The following is a 17,894-nucleotide window of genomic DNA, read 5'->3' on the forward strand; positions in this document are numbered from 1 at the left end:
CAAAATGGTGGTACATATGCTGGTAACCTCTAGGGTGGATTACTGCAATGTGCTCTATGTGGGACTACCTTTGTATGTAGTCCAGAAACTGCAGTTGGTTCAGAATGCGGCAGCCAGGCTTGTCTCTGGGTCATCTAGGAGAGACCATATTACTCCTGTGTTGAAAGAACTACACTGGCTGCCGATACATTTCTGGGCAAAATACAAGGTGCTGGTTATTACCTATAAAGCCCTAAACAGCTTAGGCCCTGGGTATTTAAGAGAACGTCGTCTTCACCATGAGCCCCACCGCCCGTTAAGATCATCTGGAGAGGTTTGTCTGCGGTTGCTGCCAACTCATCTGGCGGCTACTCGGGGACGGGCCTTCGTTGCTGCCCCTGGACTTTGGAATGCGCTCCCTGTTGAAATAAGAGTCTCTCCATCTCTGGCAACTTTTTAAAAAGGACTGGAGACACATTTATTCACCCAGGCTTTTTATTAGATCATGGTTTTAAATTTTTAATGTTGGTTTTGAGTGATTTTAATGTTAATGATTTTAATGTTTAAATGATTTTAATAATTTAATTTAGTTTCGATTTTAATTGTTTTGTTTTTGTTTTGATGTATACCTCCCTGAGCCATTTTGGAAGGGTGGCAAGCGAAGGAAGGAAGGAAGAAAGAGTCTCTCTCTCTCCCTCCCCCCACGTAAAACAAAAATAGGAAAGGTAGATGAATAACATGTCTTCTGAGGACTCCAGACACCAAGATCCAAAAAGTATCTGATTTCTTCTCTTGTTTACCCTACAAAAGGGGTTTGATTGTGTGTATGTAGCTGCTTCAGATTAATCCAGCTAGGAGTGTGTGTGTGTGTGTGCACACACTCTTTGCCCCATGCCCCCTCTGAAAAAATTCCTACGGACACCCATGCACCCTTCTTTTTTTGTTGAGGTGGGGGGGATGGAGCAGCTTCAGAAGTCAAATGCTGAGCCATTTTCTCCTCCTCCTCACCTGCTTACCTTTGTAGGGTAAACAAGAGAAGAGATCAGATTCCTATTGGGTGTTGGTGTTTGGAGTCCTCAGGCAGGGAAGAGTTCTCAAAAGACATGTTATTCATCCACATTAGTGGGGAGGCAGTAATTTTGGGCTCTCTGTGGACCTGTGGGCAGCTCTATTGCTGCTCTAATGTTAGGGTGGGGCGGGTGGTGGTGGTGTGGTTTAGGGAAGGGCTGTAGTGTGTATTTCATTATGATGGATTTTGCTGTCCTAGGTTTATGCTGGTGGGAGAGGAAAGACTTTGTTCTGGGGGAGGACAGAATCAGTGCTAAGGACCAAACTAGATGTGACTTTGAACATGTTATGTGGCCTTCTATACATGTCTATAAATAGCAGTCTGATCCAACTTGGGATCACACTGGCGCCTTGGAAGGTTAAACCACCCTCCTGCAAACCACAGTGCTGATCTGGATCACCATCCTCTACAACTGCTATTTGCAAACAAATGAAAAGCACAGAATGCATGATGCATTTTAAGTTGCATCTAGTTTGGCCCTAAGCTAGCTGTTGCTTTGACCCATCAGGACCCCTTTTATTCCTCCTCTCTTTTGTCAGCATTGTTATGACATCATCACCTAAAGTTGTTGACTCAGAGCTTATGTAACAACCCTGTTGCTTCATCATGCTAAGTCATCTTCACTCTGAGTTACACAAACAAAAGGTCATAGTTCATAGTAATCCTATCTTTGCTCCTCTAGTGTAGGTGATCAAAATGCATGTAGCATGGGATATCTGTAGATCAGTTAACATTGCTTTTAAAAAAACAAAACTTTAATAAAGTTATTGTATGTGGAGCTCTGAATTTGATCAGAGTAGTGGTGTTAGGGAGGAGGTGTTTAAATCTTACTCCGTTGACTTTTTCTGCAGTCTAAGAAAGTGTGTGTGTTTAAAATGTTGCTCCCTGGATCACCAGTACAGGGTAGGCTGGAGCTTTTCAGTGGCAGCCACAAGTAGATGAAGTAAGTCTGAGCTAGCCTATTCATACATTGGAAGCAATGCTCCCCCCCCTTTTTTTTGGATAAATAAAGGTACAGGAGTCAAATTTTTTTCTGTAAACCACACCCTCTAACCCAGAAATCCTGCTTTCTGGCATTAGTTGTGTGTGAACTAGTTGTGGTCACTGAGTGCTGAGAGAAATACACTCTGCTACTGCTTAGAGGCACTTCTTATAACTTAGGGTTTTGCTCTGGTATTAAAAATTCATGGCAGGGATTAGTCCTGATCAGTAGTGGCTCAAATGAAATCCTGTCTGACCAACTTTTGTTGTCTTGGCATAGAGATTATGACTCAAGATAGATACATTTGTGTTAGCAGAAAGCACAAAATATGTTCAAAATGGGCAGGGGTGGTTTAAAATATGAGAGTAATGCATCAGCACTGTGGTCTCACAATCTGCTTCATCGGGCTTTCATGATATTTAAAAAATGCATTCCTATAACAAAATCCATCTGGTTGGTGGGGAGAGAGAAGTAGTGGCAGCTCTCTGGTTTCCCCCAGCCATTTCTTGTGGCCTCCAAAGGAGAACATAAGAGAACATTGAGAGGCACACACTCAACCGCCTTCTTCAGCTCCTCCTTCAGGACAGAGCTGAAGAGGATTTCTCCTGAGTCTGTATCTCTCTGCCTTTCCTCAGTGGCTCTCCAACCACACCCTCTTAGTGTTTCCCTTTTCTTAGTTGTACATATCTGTCATTTCTTGGAAAAGCCGTGAAGCATTTTTTGAGAAAGAAAATTGAAATAAAATTACAGTGGCTTAAAACTGAACAAAAATTAAAACAACATTGTAAATAATACTAATTTGTACTATGTAATAGCATTAGTATGATTACAAAAGTGTAATAGTACTATTACAACTAACCTGTTATGGCCTGTGCATTTTTGATGTGTAAGTAATTTCTCATTCTGCTAAATGTGCCTTTAGAACCAATGATGCCAGGCTGTTTCATTAGATAGGGGCAGTATTCATCCTAGTTGATGGATGAAAAATCTGAGCCTAAATAAGAGACCTCTTGGTTGAGGCTTAGAGTTTTGGCTGCTGTGCATACAATGAACAACAGTGCCTGTGTTTTCAAGCATCCTTTAAAGAAAACACACACATCGAAACTAGGCTTGAAGGCAATAAAAATATGTAGGAATCTGTGCCAATTTCACTTTTGTCCATCATGCAATTCTTGTTTTTCTAGCTCTCTGCAATCAAACAGTTTCTGGGCATGCAACCTGTTGACAATAAAGGGCAATAAAGGTAATGTAAGTGATGTCAGTGCACTGAAATTTGATAAGGGTGGGTGCTGTCATGAGACAGCTGAATAAAGTTCACAGGCCAAGTCACTATGCCATCTTTGGTTCTCAGCATAATGTTCTCAATGTGTTTATATAACATGTTGAAATTATATATGAATATATAGATACATATGAATAATATAAAGCTGCTTGGGCCTCGTTCATTCATTGACTTGCCCAGTGACTGGCAATGAACTCCCAGACCAAACCATGAAAGATAGAAACACGCTGTTTTTGCTGGTAGGTTCCAGACTACCAGAAAAATTGGAAATCCCAGAAAAATAGGTTAATTTTATGGAAAATCTGAAAATGACTCTACCACTGGAAAAGCATGGGCAAACTTTGGCAGTTTTCTCAAGTACTTTGCAAGAAAGGAAGTCTGGACTATCACTGAATTATGAACAAGCTATGTTTTTTCAGTTCACTGGATTTCTATCCATGTCAGATTTCCATGAAACTCAGAAATCGAAAATACAAAAAAGAATAAGTGCTGTGGATTTCAAGATATTTTTCTCAACACAAACTCTTCTGGACATCAGTTAGCAATGCACAATGGGAGAGTGCATGGCCATTTTGTTGTACAGGAGGAATGCTTGCAAACTGAAAACCTGTTTTACTCTGTGTGTGTGTGTGTGTGTGTGTGTGTGTGTGTGTGTGGTTCCACAGAAATAGATATTTATTTCTATACCACCTAATCAAAAGTGTCTAGGTGGTTATTGTCATAGTGACATCAAAGTGACAAAAAAAAAACCAACCCTTCACATGTAATTATTAGCAAGCAAGTTTTACAATAGCATTTGATATGCTTGATTCTGCAGGGTTTGAAGGAAGGGTGATGTGGAAGGAGAAGTTGAGTGAATATTGTAGGCTCACGGGCATGGTAATGCTAATTGAATCTGAGCCTGACCTCACTGGTGCTGGATCCTGGATCTTGCTTCTGAAATTTTGACCAGGCGCCAGATCTTGAACCTTCCATAGCTTTAACTTGTCCATTTCTTATTCCTGTAAGCTGGCTGTAAATGAGAGCACCTCTGAGCAAATATAGAGGCTCCTTCTCTCAAAACGGAGCAAACCCAGGTTCCATTTTTCTTCAGAGTCCAGAGGTAAGACTTCCAGGTCAGAGGGGACTTTCCAGAGAAGCTTCTGCATCAGTATACCTTCCCTAATTTTCAAATTGAGAAGGTAGGGAAAGGAATGTTGCAAAGGGAGAAACAGCTTGCCATTTAGCCATGGCCTGTGGACAATCCTCCCCATCCAGCCCAATTGGATTTGGTGCAGGAATTTAGAGCAGAGGATTAGAATAGTGTTTTGCAAGATATTGATGGCTGAGGCACTTTTTCTGGAATAAAGCTGGGAGGTACCTTGTACCTCCTACACCAAAAGGTTTGGTTTTAAAGTGTGTTAGCATTATCTGCCCTGGGAGGAGCCACCTGCTGTGTTTCTGCATGAGTCACTCATCTGGACTGCCTTGGGATAGTTAGGTCTCAAGTCTAGAGCAGTGACTCCTGCAAAGAGGTGGCAAGCAGCCTCCTGTGGGCAATTCTGCTACATCCCTGTATCCAGAACAACTGAATGATCAAATCACCTGATGCAGAAAGGAGACTGAAGAGGAGGCCAAAGCAATGAATTCTGGAGCCTGGCAGCAGACTGCCTCCTTTGTGGGTGGGTATTTTGACTCCACATGAGCCTTTATTGATGTATTTATTTTCCATGGCATTTTAGTGTACCCTAACATTTAGCTGATGTATGTTCGATTAGGGTGCAGGGTTGTTGAAACCTATAGCACCAAGGACAGCTCCATTACTGTTAACTCTTTACTATTCGTATGTAGCCCAACATCTTCAGAGGAATACACCAAAAGTATTTGTCAAGTGGAATGTGTCAAATGTATTATTCTAGCAGGGCCAGCCACACTTAAGGGTCTGTTTATTATGTTCCCATCTTTCCAGTGAATACCTGCCATTATCTTGGGACCTTGGTCTCTGACAAAGTGAACAACTACAAATAAACAAAGGGGAAATATAAGGGAGGTAGTGTTACAATTATTCGTTATTAATTATACTAGATGTGTGGAATAGCCTTCCTTTCCCCATAAAAACCTGCCTACCTCAAGATTGTCAAGTGAGAGTGAGGCTCTCTTGAGTGTTCTGCTGCCATCAGAGTCCCAGTCAGTTGATTGTGAGTCACCTTGGGTGCTTCTGTATTGGAGGGGAAAGATGGGAGACACACTGTTAAATAATCTTGCTCCTTATGCTTAGAACTGCCTCCTGCAACCCCTGTGTGATGCCTCCTCTCTTATTTCATTCTCCTCTCTTGCTTCATCCAGATTCTTTTTTAAAACCCACTTTTCTCATGAAATATTTGGCACAATGCTTTGGCCCCCGTTCTGTACTGTTACTAAGCTTAAGTATGTGCAACAGAAAAAAGCAGAAGCAATGGCATAGTCGTCTTCTGTTCACCCTGCTTCCATTCCCTTCCCTTCCTCTGATGTCTCCCTTATGCCACTATCTAGATTCTAAGCCCCTCAGGGCAGGGCAGGACGGGTGCTTTCATTCCTTGTAAAGCAGTGTGTAAATGGATGGCACTATATAAATAATAAAAATGAATGGAGTATCAGAAACAGAAGGGAAAAAACCACATTCAGACAGAGTGTGATTAGATTATACTGGCACAGTCATGCCAGTCAGAGGCGTATCTAGGAAAAATAGCACCTAGGGCAAACACTGAAATTGCGCCCCCTGTCCAAGCATCTGACACCCATCTTTCAGATAACTTTACCATAATATCAGATGAAAAATACAAGTCAGGCTCGTTAATCTTTTAATATTTCAAAAACTATTTTAGCAGTGGACTTAACCAGATCAAAAAATGCTGGAAAACTACAAATTTCAGTATGCTGGGGCTCATGAAATACCCAAAGACTATGTGGAGGTGTACTTGGAAAACTAAACAGAAGTGCCTGTCTAATTCTCTACTATGTATTGTAGCATCACCATTACATACGTTTTAAAAATAAATGGAGAATTTGACTTTTCCCAGATACTCTGTAAATAATTAAAGGATATGCAGAGTAAACTGTGTCACTGCTTGGAATATATTCTAGTCTTTCAGAAAGACAGTTAAAATGAGAGAAAGAGAGCAAGAAACTCCCAGTGGGTCTTAGCATTAAGGATTTCACACTGATTCAAAGACAAACTCACCATTAATAGCCATATTAGCAAGACATCACATTAAACTCACTTATCACAAGAAGCAAAGTAAGAGCAAATTAATACAATCCTAGCTCATAAGCATCAGCTCAGTATTCACAAGCCCTGATTCTCTGTACATAGTGCCAATCTGAATATGTGTACAGTGACTTATATTATATATTATTATTTTTTTACCTGTAGCCCCTTCGGGGGGCTTCCTAAAGGCGGTGGGGGGTTTGCAAAGTTTCCTCCCCCCCAATGGCCTCTAGGGCCTCGCAGGGACCATTTGAGCATGTGCAGTGGCCATTTTTAAAAATCTTTTTTTTAAATGGCCACTGAAAACAAAATGGCCACCATGCATGCTCAAATGGCCTCTGCAAGGCCTGGCATGACCTAGGGCCTCACAGAGGCCATTTGAGCATGCACGGTGGCCATTTTGTTTTTGGCAGCAATTTTTTTTTTAAAAAATTAATTTTACAAAATGGCGCCCCCCTTCAAGTGGTGCCCAGGGCACATGCCCTGCCTGCCCTACCCCTAGTTACGCCCCTGTGCCAGTATAGTTAAGATGAGGAGTGGTTTTAACATTCCTCCATTATAAGCCCTGAACATTCTATTGCTTATAAAATCAAATCTTCATGAAATCTTCATTAAACTGTGCATACATCAACTAAGGATAAAGAAACACCACACCTACAAATTTGGTGCAAATCCATTGCAAAATGACTGAGATACAGTAGTTTATGTTTTTAACTCCTAAAAAAGGGTTCAAAATGTAGGTGACATTTTTTCACTACAGAGAATGTATATTTAATTTTTTTTTAATTTTTTTTAGCATTACCCCAAAATTCAGGTCCATACTGGACTGGTTCCTTTTGCTGGTTTTAAAATATATCAATCCAGTGATTTTTGAGAAATTATTTGTTCATGATACCTACAAAGATCAGAATTGTTCGGACAATGGTTTTTCCTGTGACACTTTATGGATGCAAAAGCTGGACTTTGAAGAAGCAAGATAGAAAAAGTATTGACGCTTTTGAACTGTGGTGCTGGAGAAGGCTTTTGAGGATACCATGGACAGCCAGGAAAACAAACAAATGGATCATAGAACAAATCAATCTAGAATGTTCACTCGACGCACAAATGAGCAGACTCAAACTATCATACTTTGGACACATTATGCAAAGACCCAGCTCCCTTGAGAAGTCCATAATGTTGGGAAAAGTTGAAGGAAAGAGAAGAAGAGGACGACCAGCAGCAAGGTGGATGGATTCGATTACGACAGCAATGAATGCATCACTGAGAGCCCTTAAAGGCCAAGCTGAAGACAGATCATCCTGGAGAGAATCTATGTGTTCGTTAAGAGTCAACACCGACTTGACGGCACTTAATCAATCAATCATTTGTTCAAAACCCTCATAATAACAGGGAAAATGGTGAAGGGAAAGTTAGCTAAGAGCATAACTGAGTCTTCCCACTGAGAATTCTGAAGTCAAATTTGGGAGGGGCAAGACCTGGCAATTTCTAGCAAGTGACTTCCTGGTTCTGAACATAGGTGCCTGATAAGGACAGTCCACGAGCACACAGGCACTTGTAGAGTTCAAAAACCATTCCTCCTCCTCCCTATCCTTTCATGGGCATGTGTTTTCTCATCTCAACCCCCCCCCCGCCCCACCAAAGGGGTGAAGCAAAGCCCCTCAGCAAAGCTTGGAATACATTACTAGAAAGTAACTCAATTGATTCCACTGGAGCTTACTTCTGAGTAAACACACATAGGAATCAGGACCAGCAGAGATCCTAAGCAAGAATGTGGGTTCTCTTTTCCCCTTCTTCCCAGCCCCTCAGCAAAGCACAGAAGGAGGGAACCCTTCTGAGGGGGAAACCTCATTTACTTCTCTAGGGCTTACTTCTGAGTAAAAATGTATAGTATTGGGACCAAGGACCCCATACGAAGAAGTTCTGAAGAAGGAACCTCAAGTTAATCCTAAAAACCATTCCCACATGGCACCAAGAAACCATTCTGGTATAGATTGCTCTTGAACATGGAGGTCCTACATCTGAACCAAACTTCCAGTGAATATGGAAACTTCACTTGGCTATACTTAAGAAATGAAGCCTTCATATTCACAGGTTGTTTGGCTCTCATGTAGAACCTCCATGTTCAATGGCAGTATACACCACAATAATAGTTTGTTGGCAATGGGTGGGAAAGGTTTCTGGGATTTTCTTGCTGCACTTCTTTTCTGGAAGTAGCTGAGCACTGTGAGAAGCAGAATTCTGGGCTGGAGTACACATTTCTTTTCCAGCAGCATTTTGATAACTGAACCAGCAATTCTATGTGCACACCTGAAAGGAAGTAAACTCCATTAAACACGGGTGGGGGCTTGCTTCCCTATAATGAGGGAACAGTTGAATCATCCCTGAAAACTGGTATTGGGGGAGGGGAGGATAATTGAAAGGTCCTTTTAAAAAGATGAGTGGAAAACAATGTTAAAAAATGTCTCCATTGCTGTCCCAAGGCCTTGGAACGTGCTCCCTGCTGAAATAAGAGCCTCCCCGCCTCTTACAACTTTTAAAAAGGCATTCAAGACACATCTGTTCATCCAGATTTTTAATTAGATAGTTTTAATAGTGTGATGGTTTTTAATAGTTTTAACATTGTTTTAAATTTTAAATTGTCGTAATGTTTTAACATTTTTACTTGATTTTACTGTTTTGTTGTAAACCACCCAGAGACTTGCGTTTTGGGCAGTACACAAATATGTTAAACAAACACATAAATAAAATCTATCTTGTGTGATGTAAGCCCGCCCCCCGCCCCCCAAAAAGTGCACATATTGTTCTCAAAGAATTTGACATTAGCCAAAGCATCCCACAGGGCATTAGATCTGTTATTATATTTAAAACCAAAATTCCAATAATCCATCCACTCCTACTTTGTAGAGAAAACAACAAGAGATAGTGACTGACATAATGAGGAACTACTCAAAGTCATCCTATTGAAATTAAAATAACATATTAAGGAATGCCTAATGTCCTTTTAATTTCAATGAGACTACTTTGAGTACAAATGGTCACATGGCACAAATGACCAGGCTCAAACTATCATACTTCGGACACATTATGCGAAAACTCTGCTCCCTTAAGAACTCCATAATGCTGGGAAAAATTGAAGGAAAGAGAAGAAGATGATGACCAGCAGCAAGGTGGATGGACTCGATCCAGTCAGAGGCATAGCAAGGTTGGAATGGTCGCTAAGAGTCGACACCAACTTGACGGCTTTCAATCAATCAATCAATCAGTCAGTCAGAGTAAGCCATTATCTTATTAGCCATTAACCATTGAGGCCTGAAGCTTAAAGGAAAGGAATCTACTCCATCTATGCTCAGAGGCTACATCACTTGTGCACAACTTAAAATATACTGCTTTCTAGACAGAAGGAAAAGAGACTGCTGTTAATGTTTTATCATTAAAACATGCCACCACAACTTTATTAAAAGAGAAAGAAGAGCCAAGGCTAGAAGAGCTTATATCAGCTCCCCAGAGCTCTACTGTAGGCAGAGAACAGGCCCTGGAAAGGTTTGGGGAGGGCTGCTGCTCAAGGCCTGGGTGGCCTGAGTGAAGGAAGGAGAAAAAATGATATCAGGGCTCCTATAGGTTTCCATCCCTTAAAAGAGTTGGGGTTTCAAGAATTGGGGGAGCCTTTGTTCTCTTGGGGGCTCATATAGCAGAGGGTTGAGGCCTACTATTTCATCAGATATGCTTTAATTTTATTTATTTATTATTTCTCTATATAAACTGCTTTGGAAACTTTTGTTTAAAAGCGGTATATAAATATTTGTTGTTGTTGTTGAAGGCCTACCACTGTTTCAGGAGACAGCACTGCTGATAACACCATGCATTATAAGCCCTGCATATTCTCTTGGTGATAAAATCTAAATTTTCTGCCCTATCTGCCTGTAAGTTCGCAGGCATCAACTGGGGTCACCACCCTTTCAGATCTGGTGCAGAAAGTGGCTGAGATGCTGCAGTTTAAAAACTGACCCTTAAACTCTAGGAAACAAATGTTGGCTACTAGGGTTGTTCATTGGGCACTATGATCCCCATGAATCTGTAGCATCCCCCTTGGTCTGTAGCATCCACCATGGATGCTACACCCATGAATCTGTAGCATCCACCATGAAACTGTAGCATCCACCATGGCCATCTCTGGTGCAGTTCGTTACATTCCTGGTGCTGGGAGGCCTCTTCTGTAGGAAGCAGAGGCCACGAGGCTGATGATTCACACAGGGTCCTTGGGAAAGCACATGGGGACATCTGGGAAGTGTACTTCCAGCTCCGTTTCCATGGCTGCGGTGGAGTGGTGTATGAACTTGTAAGGGAAAGGAGGTGGCAATGGGTTGTGGAAGAGAAAAGCTAGGGTGCATGCTTATGATATATTACCAAGCTTGTGGGAAGGTAACAGGAGTTTTTAAAGCTACATGAGGCAGTGGGAGCAGGGTGGCGAATGGACTTGTGAAGGCACATGTGGCAGCAATGAGGTGGCAATTGAACTTATCAGGGAACGCAAAGTGGAGACGAGATGACAAGGGCTTTGCAGTGGCATATAAGGTGATGGGAGACTGCCATTGAACACAGAGGTTTTGCATCAGACAGAGGTATAATGTCTAAGAATGGGAAGATTCCACTTAACCAGCATGAGTAAGTTCTTCTTCATAGTGTCTAATCAGATTTTCGTTTTTAAAGCTCCTGGAAATTCAGTAATCCAAAAATCTTCAGTTTAAGATGAGAGTTAAGTTGCTTTACATTTTAACACTTGCTCTAAAAAGAATGGAAATTGCAAGTTAAGGTGACATCTTAACTTCCACGCCATATAAGCTGTAAAGACTTGGTTCAGTCTGGTATATGATGATGGCTTTAGAAATGAGGCACACTTTGCCTTGATTAGAGATGGATTAGGCAGAAATTCATCAGGGGCATCTCTAAGATATGATTATGAAAGCTGCACCTGTTATAAATCCTTCTCTGAGGTAGGGCAGGATGCCTCCTTGTCTTAAGGAGGCAATCATTAAACCGCTTCTGAAGAAGCCTGCCTTGGATCACTAAGAGTTAAATAATTACAGGCCTGTCTCCAACCTTCCATGGTTGGGCAATGTGACTGAGAAGGTGGTGGCCTCCCAGCTCCAGGTGGTCTCGGAGGAAACTGATTGTCTTCTAGACCCATTTCAAAGTGGCATTCGGGCTGGATATGGGGTGGAGACTGCCTTGGTTGGCCTGATGGATGATCTCCAGTTGGGAATTGACAGAGGGAGTGTGACTCTGTTGGTCCTGGATCTCTTGGCGGCTTTCGATACTATTGACCATAGTATCCTTCTGGAACATCTGAGGGGATTGGGATTGGGAGGCACTGATTTGCAGTGGTTCCACTCCTATCTCACGGGCAGATTCCAGAGGGTCTCTTGGAGACTGTTGTTCTTCAAAATCTAAACTTTCGTATGGTGTCCCTCAGGGCTCCGTATTGTCTCTCATGGTGTTTAACATCTACATGAAACCACTGGAAGACATCATCAGGGGATTTAGTGCAGGGTGTTATCAATATGCTGATGACACCCAGATCTATTTCTCCATGTCAACATCATCAGGAGAAGGCATAACCTCCCTAAATGCCTGCCTGGTGGCAGTGATGGGCTGGATAAGGTATAACAAACTGAGGCTGAATCCAGATAAGACGGAGGTACTTATTGTGTGAGGTCGAAACTCTGGAGACGATTTTGATCTGCTGGTTCTGGATGGGGTCACACTCCCCCGGAAGGAACAGGTGCGCAGTCTGGGGGTGCTTCTGGATCTGAACCTCTCCCTGGTCTCCCAGGTTGAAGTGGTGGCCAGAGGTGCTTTTTATCACTTCGGCTGATATGCCAGCTGCATCCATTTCTTGAGATGAACGACCTCAAAAACAGTGGTAAATTTGCTGGTAACCTTTAGGCTGGATTACTGTAGTGTGCTCTATGTGAGGCTGCCTTTGTATGTAGTCCAGAAACTGTAGTTGGTTCAGAATGTGGCAGCCAGTTTGGTCTCTGGGTCATCTAGGAGAGACCATATTACTCCTGTCTTGAAGGAATTGCAATGGCTACCGATACATTTCTGGGCAAAATACAAGGTGCTGGTTATTACCTATAAAGCCCTAAACAGCTTAGGCCCTGGGTATTTAAGAGAATGTCTTCTTCGCCATGAGCCTCACCACCTGTTAAGATCATTTGGAGAGTTTCACCTGCGGCTGCCTCTAACCCATCTGGCGGCTACTCAGGAATGGGCCTTCTCCATTGCACCCCCTGGACTTTGGAATGCGCTCCCTGTTGAAACAAGAGCCTCCCCATCTCTGGCAGCTTTTAAAAAGGCACTGAAGACACATTTATTCACCTAGGCTTTTAATTAGACTCATAGTTTTAAATAATTTAATACTTGGTTTTAAATGTTTTTAATCTTTTAAATGATTTTAATTGTAAACCAGCATGGTGTAGTGCTTAATGGACTGGTCCTAGTACTGGACTAGGACCAGGGAGACCTGAGTTCAAATCCCCATTCAGCCATAAAACTAGCTGGGTGACTCTGGGCCAGTCACTTCTCTCTCAGCCTAACCTACTTCACAGGGTTGTTGTGAAAGAGAAATTCAAGTATGTAGTACACCGCTCTGGGCTCCTTGGAGGAAGAGCAGGGTATAAATGTAACAACAACAACAACAACAACAACCAATTACAAAAAGCAGCTTTACTGGGAACAGCCTATATTTTGCGACAATATCTATAATAACCAACAGTATTGATGATAAAATTCAGCCATCCCAGGTCCTTGGGAAGGACTCGATGTCTGGATAAAACAAACCAGTTGATAACACCTGTCTGACTGTGTAAACAAGGAATAATAATAATAAATAAATAAATCTCAGTGTTCAGTTGTAAGAATATTTAACACTTTAGGTAGATTTTCTGACTCTGACAAAATCTGACCTATAAACTTCAACAGTTACACAAATGGGTCTAAACATAAGCTGACAGAACAAAGTTCCTAGAAGCCATTTGCAGCGCCGCAGCGGGGAAGCAAGCGGGCGGCTGAGAGCTCTCCCGCCGCCCGCTCTGACTTTAGAGCGCAGCCGCCTGGGGAAGGGGACGGGGTCGGCGGGGGAGTTCTCCTGCCGACCCCTTGAGAATGGGAGCATGGGAAGGGAAGGGAAGGGGCGGCAGGGGTCCTGGGGCGGCAGGGCCATTTAAGCCAAGTTGGGGGGCATTGAAGAGCCGGGCGGCAGGGGCTGGGAGATACCCTGCCGCCCGATTGCGTATTGATTCAAAGGTAGCAGCAGTAGCAGCCGCGGAGGCGGGGGAATGAAGCGGGCGGCAGGGAGGTATGCAGCCCGCTTACTTCAAGAAATATGGCGGCATTCTTGAGGGGTAAGTAAAGCCCCCCCTGAACTTGTTTGGAATCCCCCCACCCGAACCAAAACCACGTGTGCCTGGACCGGTCTGGAGGCCTTTAGAATGGCCTCCGAACCGGTCCGTGCACATGACTATAGCAAGGCTGCAGTGGGCCCAGAGACAAGATTTTTAAATGCCCCCCCCCACACACACACTGAAGCTCAGCTCATGAAGTAAAGAAATCTTAAATGAGGCTGAATAGTGGTAACAAAAAGCATAGTTACACACACACACACACACACACACACACACACACACACACACACCCCTATGTGCCACAACAGAACATCATCCTAAATTATTTTTTAAACGGTTTTGCAAGTTGTGGATGATGCAAGTCATTTAATGGTACTAGAGAAAGAAACGCTGTTCTGTTGGCTACAGGTCTTAACACTCACATCAATTTTGGAGGATGAATACAACTGAAGGAAGCCTGGGCGGGTGCGCAGCTGGGGGAGTCAGTCATGTGACTTGACTCTGGGGGGCCCCCCCAGGCAGTGGGCCCCCAAACAACTGTCTCCCCTTGCCCTATTATAGTTACGCCCCTGGGCTTACTTCTGAGTAAATGTACACTGGATTATATGTGCTCTACCTAGAAAAGAAATCCTTTTAATGAACCAGCAATCCGCCCCCCCCCCCCCGCTATTTAGATTGCAATTCTATACACACTTACTTGGGAGAAAGGCCTATTGAACAAAGTGAAATTTACTTCTGAGTAAAAATGCATAGTACTGCACTGTAAGTCTGAGATACCTTTACAGTGCCATTTATGCATGTTTATTATTTATTTAATACATTTATATACCGCCTCAAACCAAAGTCTTGGGGCGGTTCACAACTATAAAACTATAAAAGCAAGATCCACAAAGATCAAGGAGGCTTCCTTTTTAGTGAGTGAGTTTAGGATAGCAGCTCTTAGGACAGTGCAGTGTACTGGCACACAGAGAAGTTACTGAATGAATAATTCGCCAATAAATAATTACCTCAGTCCCTCTGGCTTAAAGTTACATTGGCAAGGAAACAGGCTTGATTTCAAGTTGCTCGACTTGATTGATCTACAGTGCAAGAAGAAGATGGTGTTTTCCTTCCTAAGAATTCAAAGGAGGAAAGGGTTCTTATGTCTTTAATAGTTACATTGGACAGAGAATTTTAGTAGGTGCCAGAACAAGCAGAACCTTGTGAACAATTAGAGGAATAGCAGCCATTTAATCGGGTGCCTGTTCATCACTGGGTGACTTGTCATCCCAAACTGCAGCACTACATGTAATCTCGTTACATGAGAACATAAACCTTGCATGATGGGGAAAAGCATCCCTCTTGATTCTAGGGTTGCCAACCCTCCAGACTGGCCCGGAGTTCCCAGGAATTGGCATCAATCTTCAAGGACTTTTACACACATGGCTTTTAGCTTGCATCTCCTATGGAATGGAGGGTGCGAGGTCACACATCTGCCACATTTACCCTGAAGTGGCAGCGGGCGATCAGGAACCAGTTCACACACAATACTGGCTTCCCCCAAATTAAGGCTGCACATCTAGCTTAGCCTGAATTATGTCCAGGGTAAAAAAAATCCTTTATTTGCAGCAGCTTTTTCTGAAAATGCTGAGGTTTCTGATATGCCCTGACGCTTCTCTGTCATGTGTGGAGGGGCCATCGCCAATAAATTGACTTTTTTCAAAACTCGCACTTTTATGTTTTGTTTTTGCTTAAATATTTGCTGGGTGGATTTGCCGAATGCCAAGAGTCAGCAGAGCAGGCTGCTTGGCAACTTGCCTCACCAGTCTTCCGCAAGGAAGGGCAGTTTGACAGCTGTATTCCTTATTGTCTGCTTTCTCGACTGTGGCTAGCTTTGCTTGGGAAGAATCCAAGCTGTTATTGAAATAATAACAGGGGAATTATTCCAATAATGAGGGAAGAGAGCTGGTTTTGTGGTAGCAAGCTTGACTCGTCCTCTTAGCTAAGCAGGGTCTGCCCTGGTTGCATATGAAAGAGAGACTAGAAGTGTGAACACTGTAAGATATTCCCCTCAGGGGATGGAGCCGCTCTGGGAAGAACAGAAGGTTCCAAGTTTCCCTCCCTGGCAGGCATCTTCAAGATAGGGCTGAGAGTGATTCTTGCCTGCAACCTTGGAGAAGCCACTGCCAGTCTGTGAAGACAATACTGAGCTAGATAGACCAATGGTCTGACTCAGTATATAGCAGCTTCCGATGTTCCTATGAAATGGGCTAAACGGAGAGCTGGTGTCCTTTTGGAATCTGTAATATAGCAAAGGGTTTTGGAAGTATTGCTTGCTGTGTACTTCTTCAAGGCTGCCTTCTTTCCCCCTCCCCCATAGCCTACCTTTTCCCAGCAAGCCAGCTGGAAACTGAAGGCTGGAGGGGAGAGAAACTACCTGTGATCAATCATGCAGCTTTGGCAATGTTCTAGCATGGAGCGTGGGCGAAATAGAGCCAGCTGAGCCACACATGCTTTCGTGGGCAGTGGGGAGGCAGTGCTGTCGTGCAGGGAGCACAACTTTCACGGATAGGGTTTGGGCAAGGGAAGATCACATTTGCTTCTGGCTGTGTTAAAAAAGATTGGTGAACCTAGAAAATCCATTCCAGGCTGGGCTCAGAGAACAGTGTTGGCAAGTGGTGGTGGTGGGGACCCTTATAAAGAAAGGATTGGTGCAAGGTTTGTTTGGGGGGGGGGTTGATAATGGAGGGGGCAGCTTTTCACTGTGTGTTGGAAACTCAGCTTAATTTTCAAAAATAACAGGTGCCGGGACTCAAGCCTGGGACTTGGTTGTGACCACAACAGCACTCTGCACATGCTCAAAGGGGCTTTTTTCTTGCTTCACCTAGTTTGGAAAGATTTTGGGTGGGCCCTAGTACTAATTAAGCCCTGTCGAACTGTGAATTGTCAAGAAGTCAGCCCAGGCTAGTGTCTCTCCAACTTCTCATTCATTTTTGCAAGATGAGAAAGGAAACTTTGGGATAGTTCATGTGTGTGGTGGGGAAGGAGTTACTGAGAAATAGAGCCCATTTATTTTGTTCAAACGAATAAATCATCCTAGTGGATCCCTCAGTTGTTATGCCTGTGGTAAGGATAAAAATGACGCCACCCCCCCCCCCCGTTGTTTTGTTGTTGTCAGTCTTGTGGAATGCTGACTATCAAACCAACAACAAGTCTCTCGCTGCCTCCTCTGGGATGTGATTGGTTGGAGAAAATACCCGGAGCAGACTGTGGGAATGCACAAAGGAAAAAGATCTGCAGGGAATGTGGAGAGGAGCTGACTCTATGTGAATGGTCCATTTAATACCCCGAACTAAACAGATGTGGATCTGCTGCGAGGCAGATTTGCTCTTCAGATACCCTGTGGCATGAAGTCATGTCTGGATAACTTCCTGGTGACTACAGAAAGCAATGGCTTGATATTATGAAAAACCTTTTTTTGGTTTGTTTGTTTTTGCAGGGAGGGGAGAGAATCCCCAGATATAACTTTAGTCACAGTTGGCAACCCTACCTGACCCTACTGGATTCAAAGACATTTCACAAGCCTGTTGCTAAACAGAACTTGTGGCTTAACTTGTGAAAAATACTTCAGAGAGTCCTGAAACCTCACCCTTGTGTTGTCTGTGTCATAGCTGCATATCTGAGAAAAACAAATGGTGAGATCAGTGTTGTCTTCAAAAATTAACAAGCTTCATCCTTGAATGGCTCTCCATTCATTTACTAAGTTTAGAGCATGACTCAGGCAGGCACCCTGTCATAGTGTCACTGGCTTGGCTTTGTGCAGTGACTGACCTTGCTTTAAAAAAAATGATCACAGTGACATTGCCTCACTCAGCTATCAAAGGTTTCCTGTCTGCCTGTATATCCAAACATCCTATTGGGACTTTATCAGAGCAAGTGACAACTTCACTTCTAAATCTTGATTCTCTTAATTA

At 43.1% G+C, this 17,894-nt stretch overlaps 1 long non-coding RNA gene across 5 annotated transcripts in view; it reads right to left on the reverse strand.

Annotated features, from left to right (window-relative positions):
- Positions 1 to 17,894, reverse strand: part of LOC128341911 (uncharacterized) — a 69,309-nt gene that overhangs the window by 9,604 nt on the left and 41,811 nt on the right. For all 5 annotated transcript variants that reach the window (XR_008314659.1, XR_008314662.1, XR_008314661.1 and 2 more), the window contains one exon: positions 5,419 to 5,509. This is a non-coding gene — a long non-coding RNA (uncharacterized LOC128341911). The remainder of the gene's footprint in view (positions 1 to 5,418; positions 5,510 to 17,894) is intronic.

The sequence above is a fragment of the Hemicordylus capensis genome, chromosome 2, assembly GCF_027244095.1.
Source record: "Hemicordylus capensis ecotype Gifberg chromosome 2, rHemCap1.1.pri, whole genome shotgun sequence".
Lineage (NCBI taxonomy): Eukaryota > Metazoa > Chordata > Lepidosauria > Squamata > Cordylidae > Hemicordylus > Hemicordylus capensis.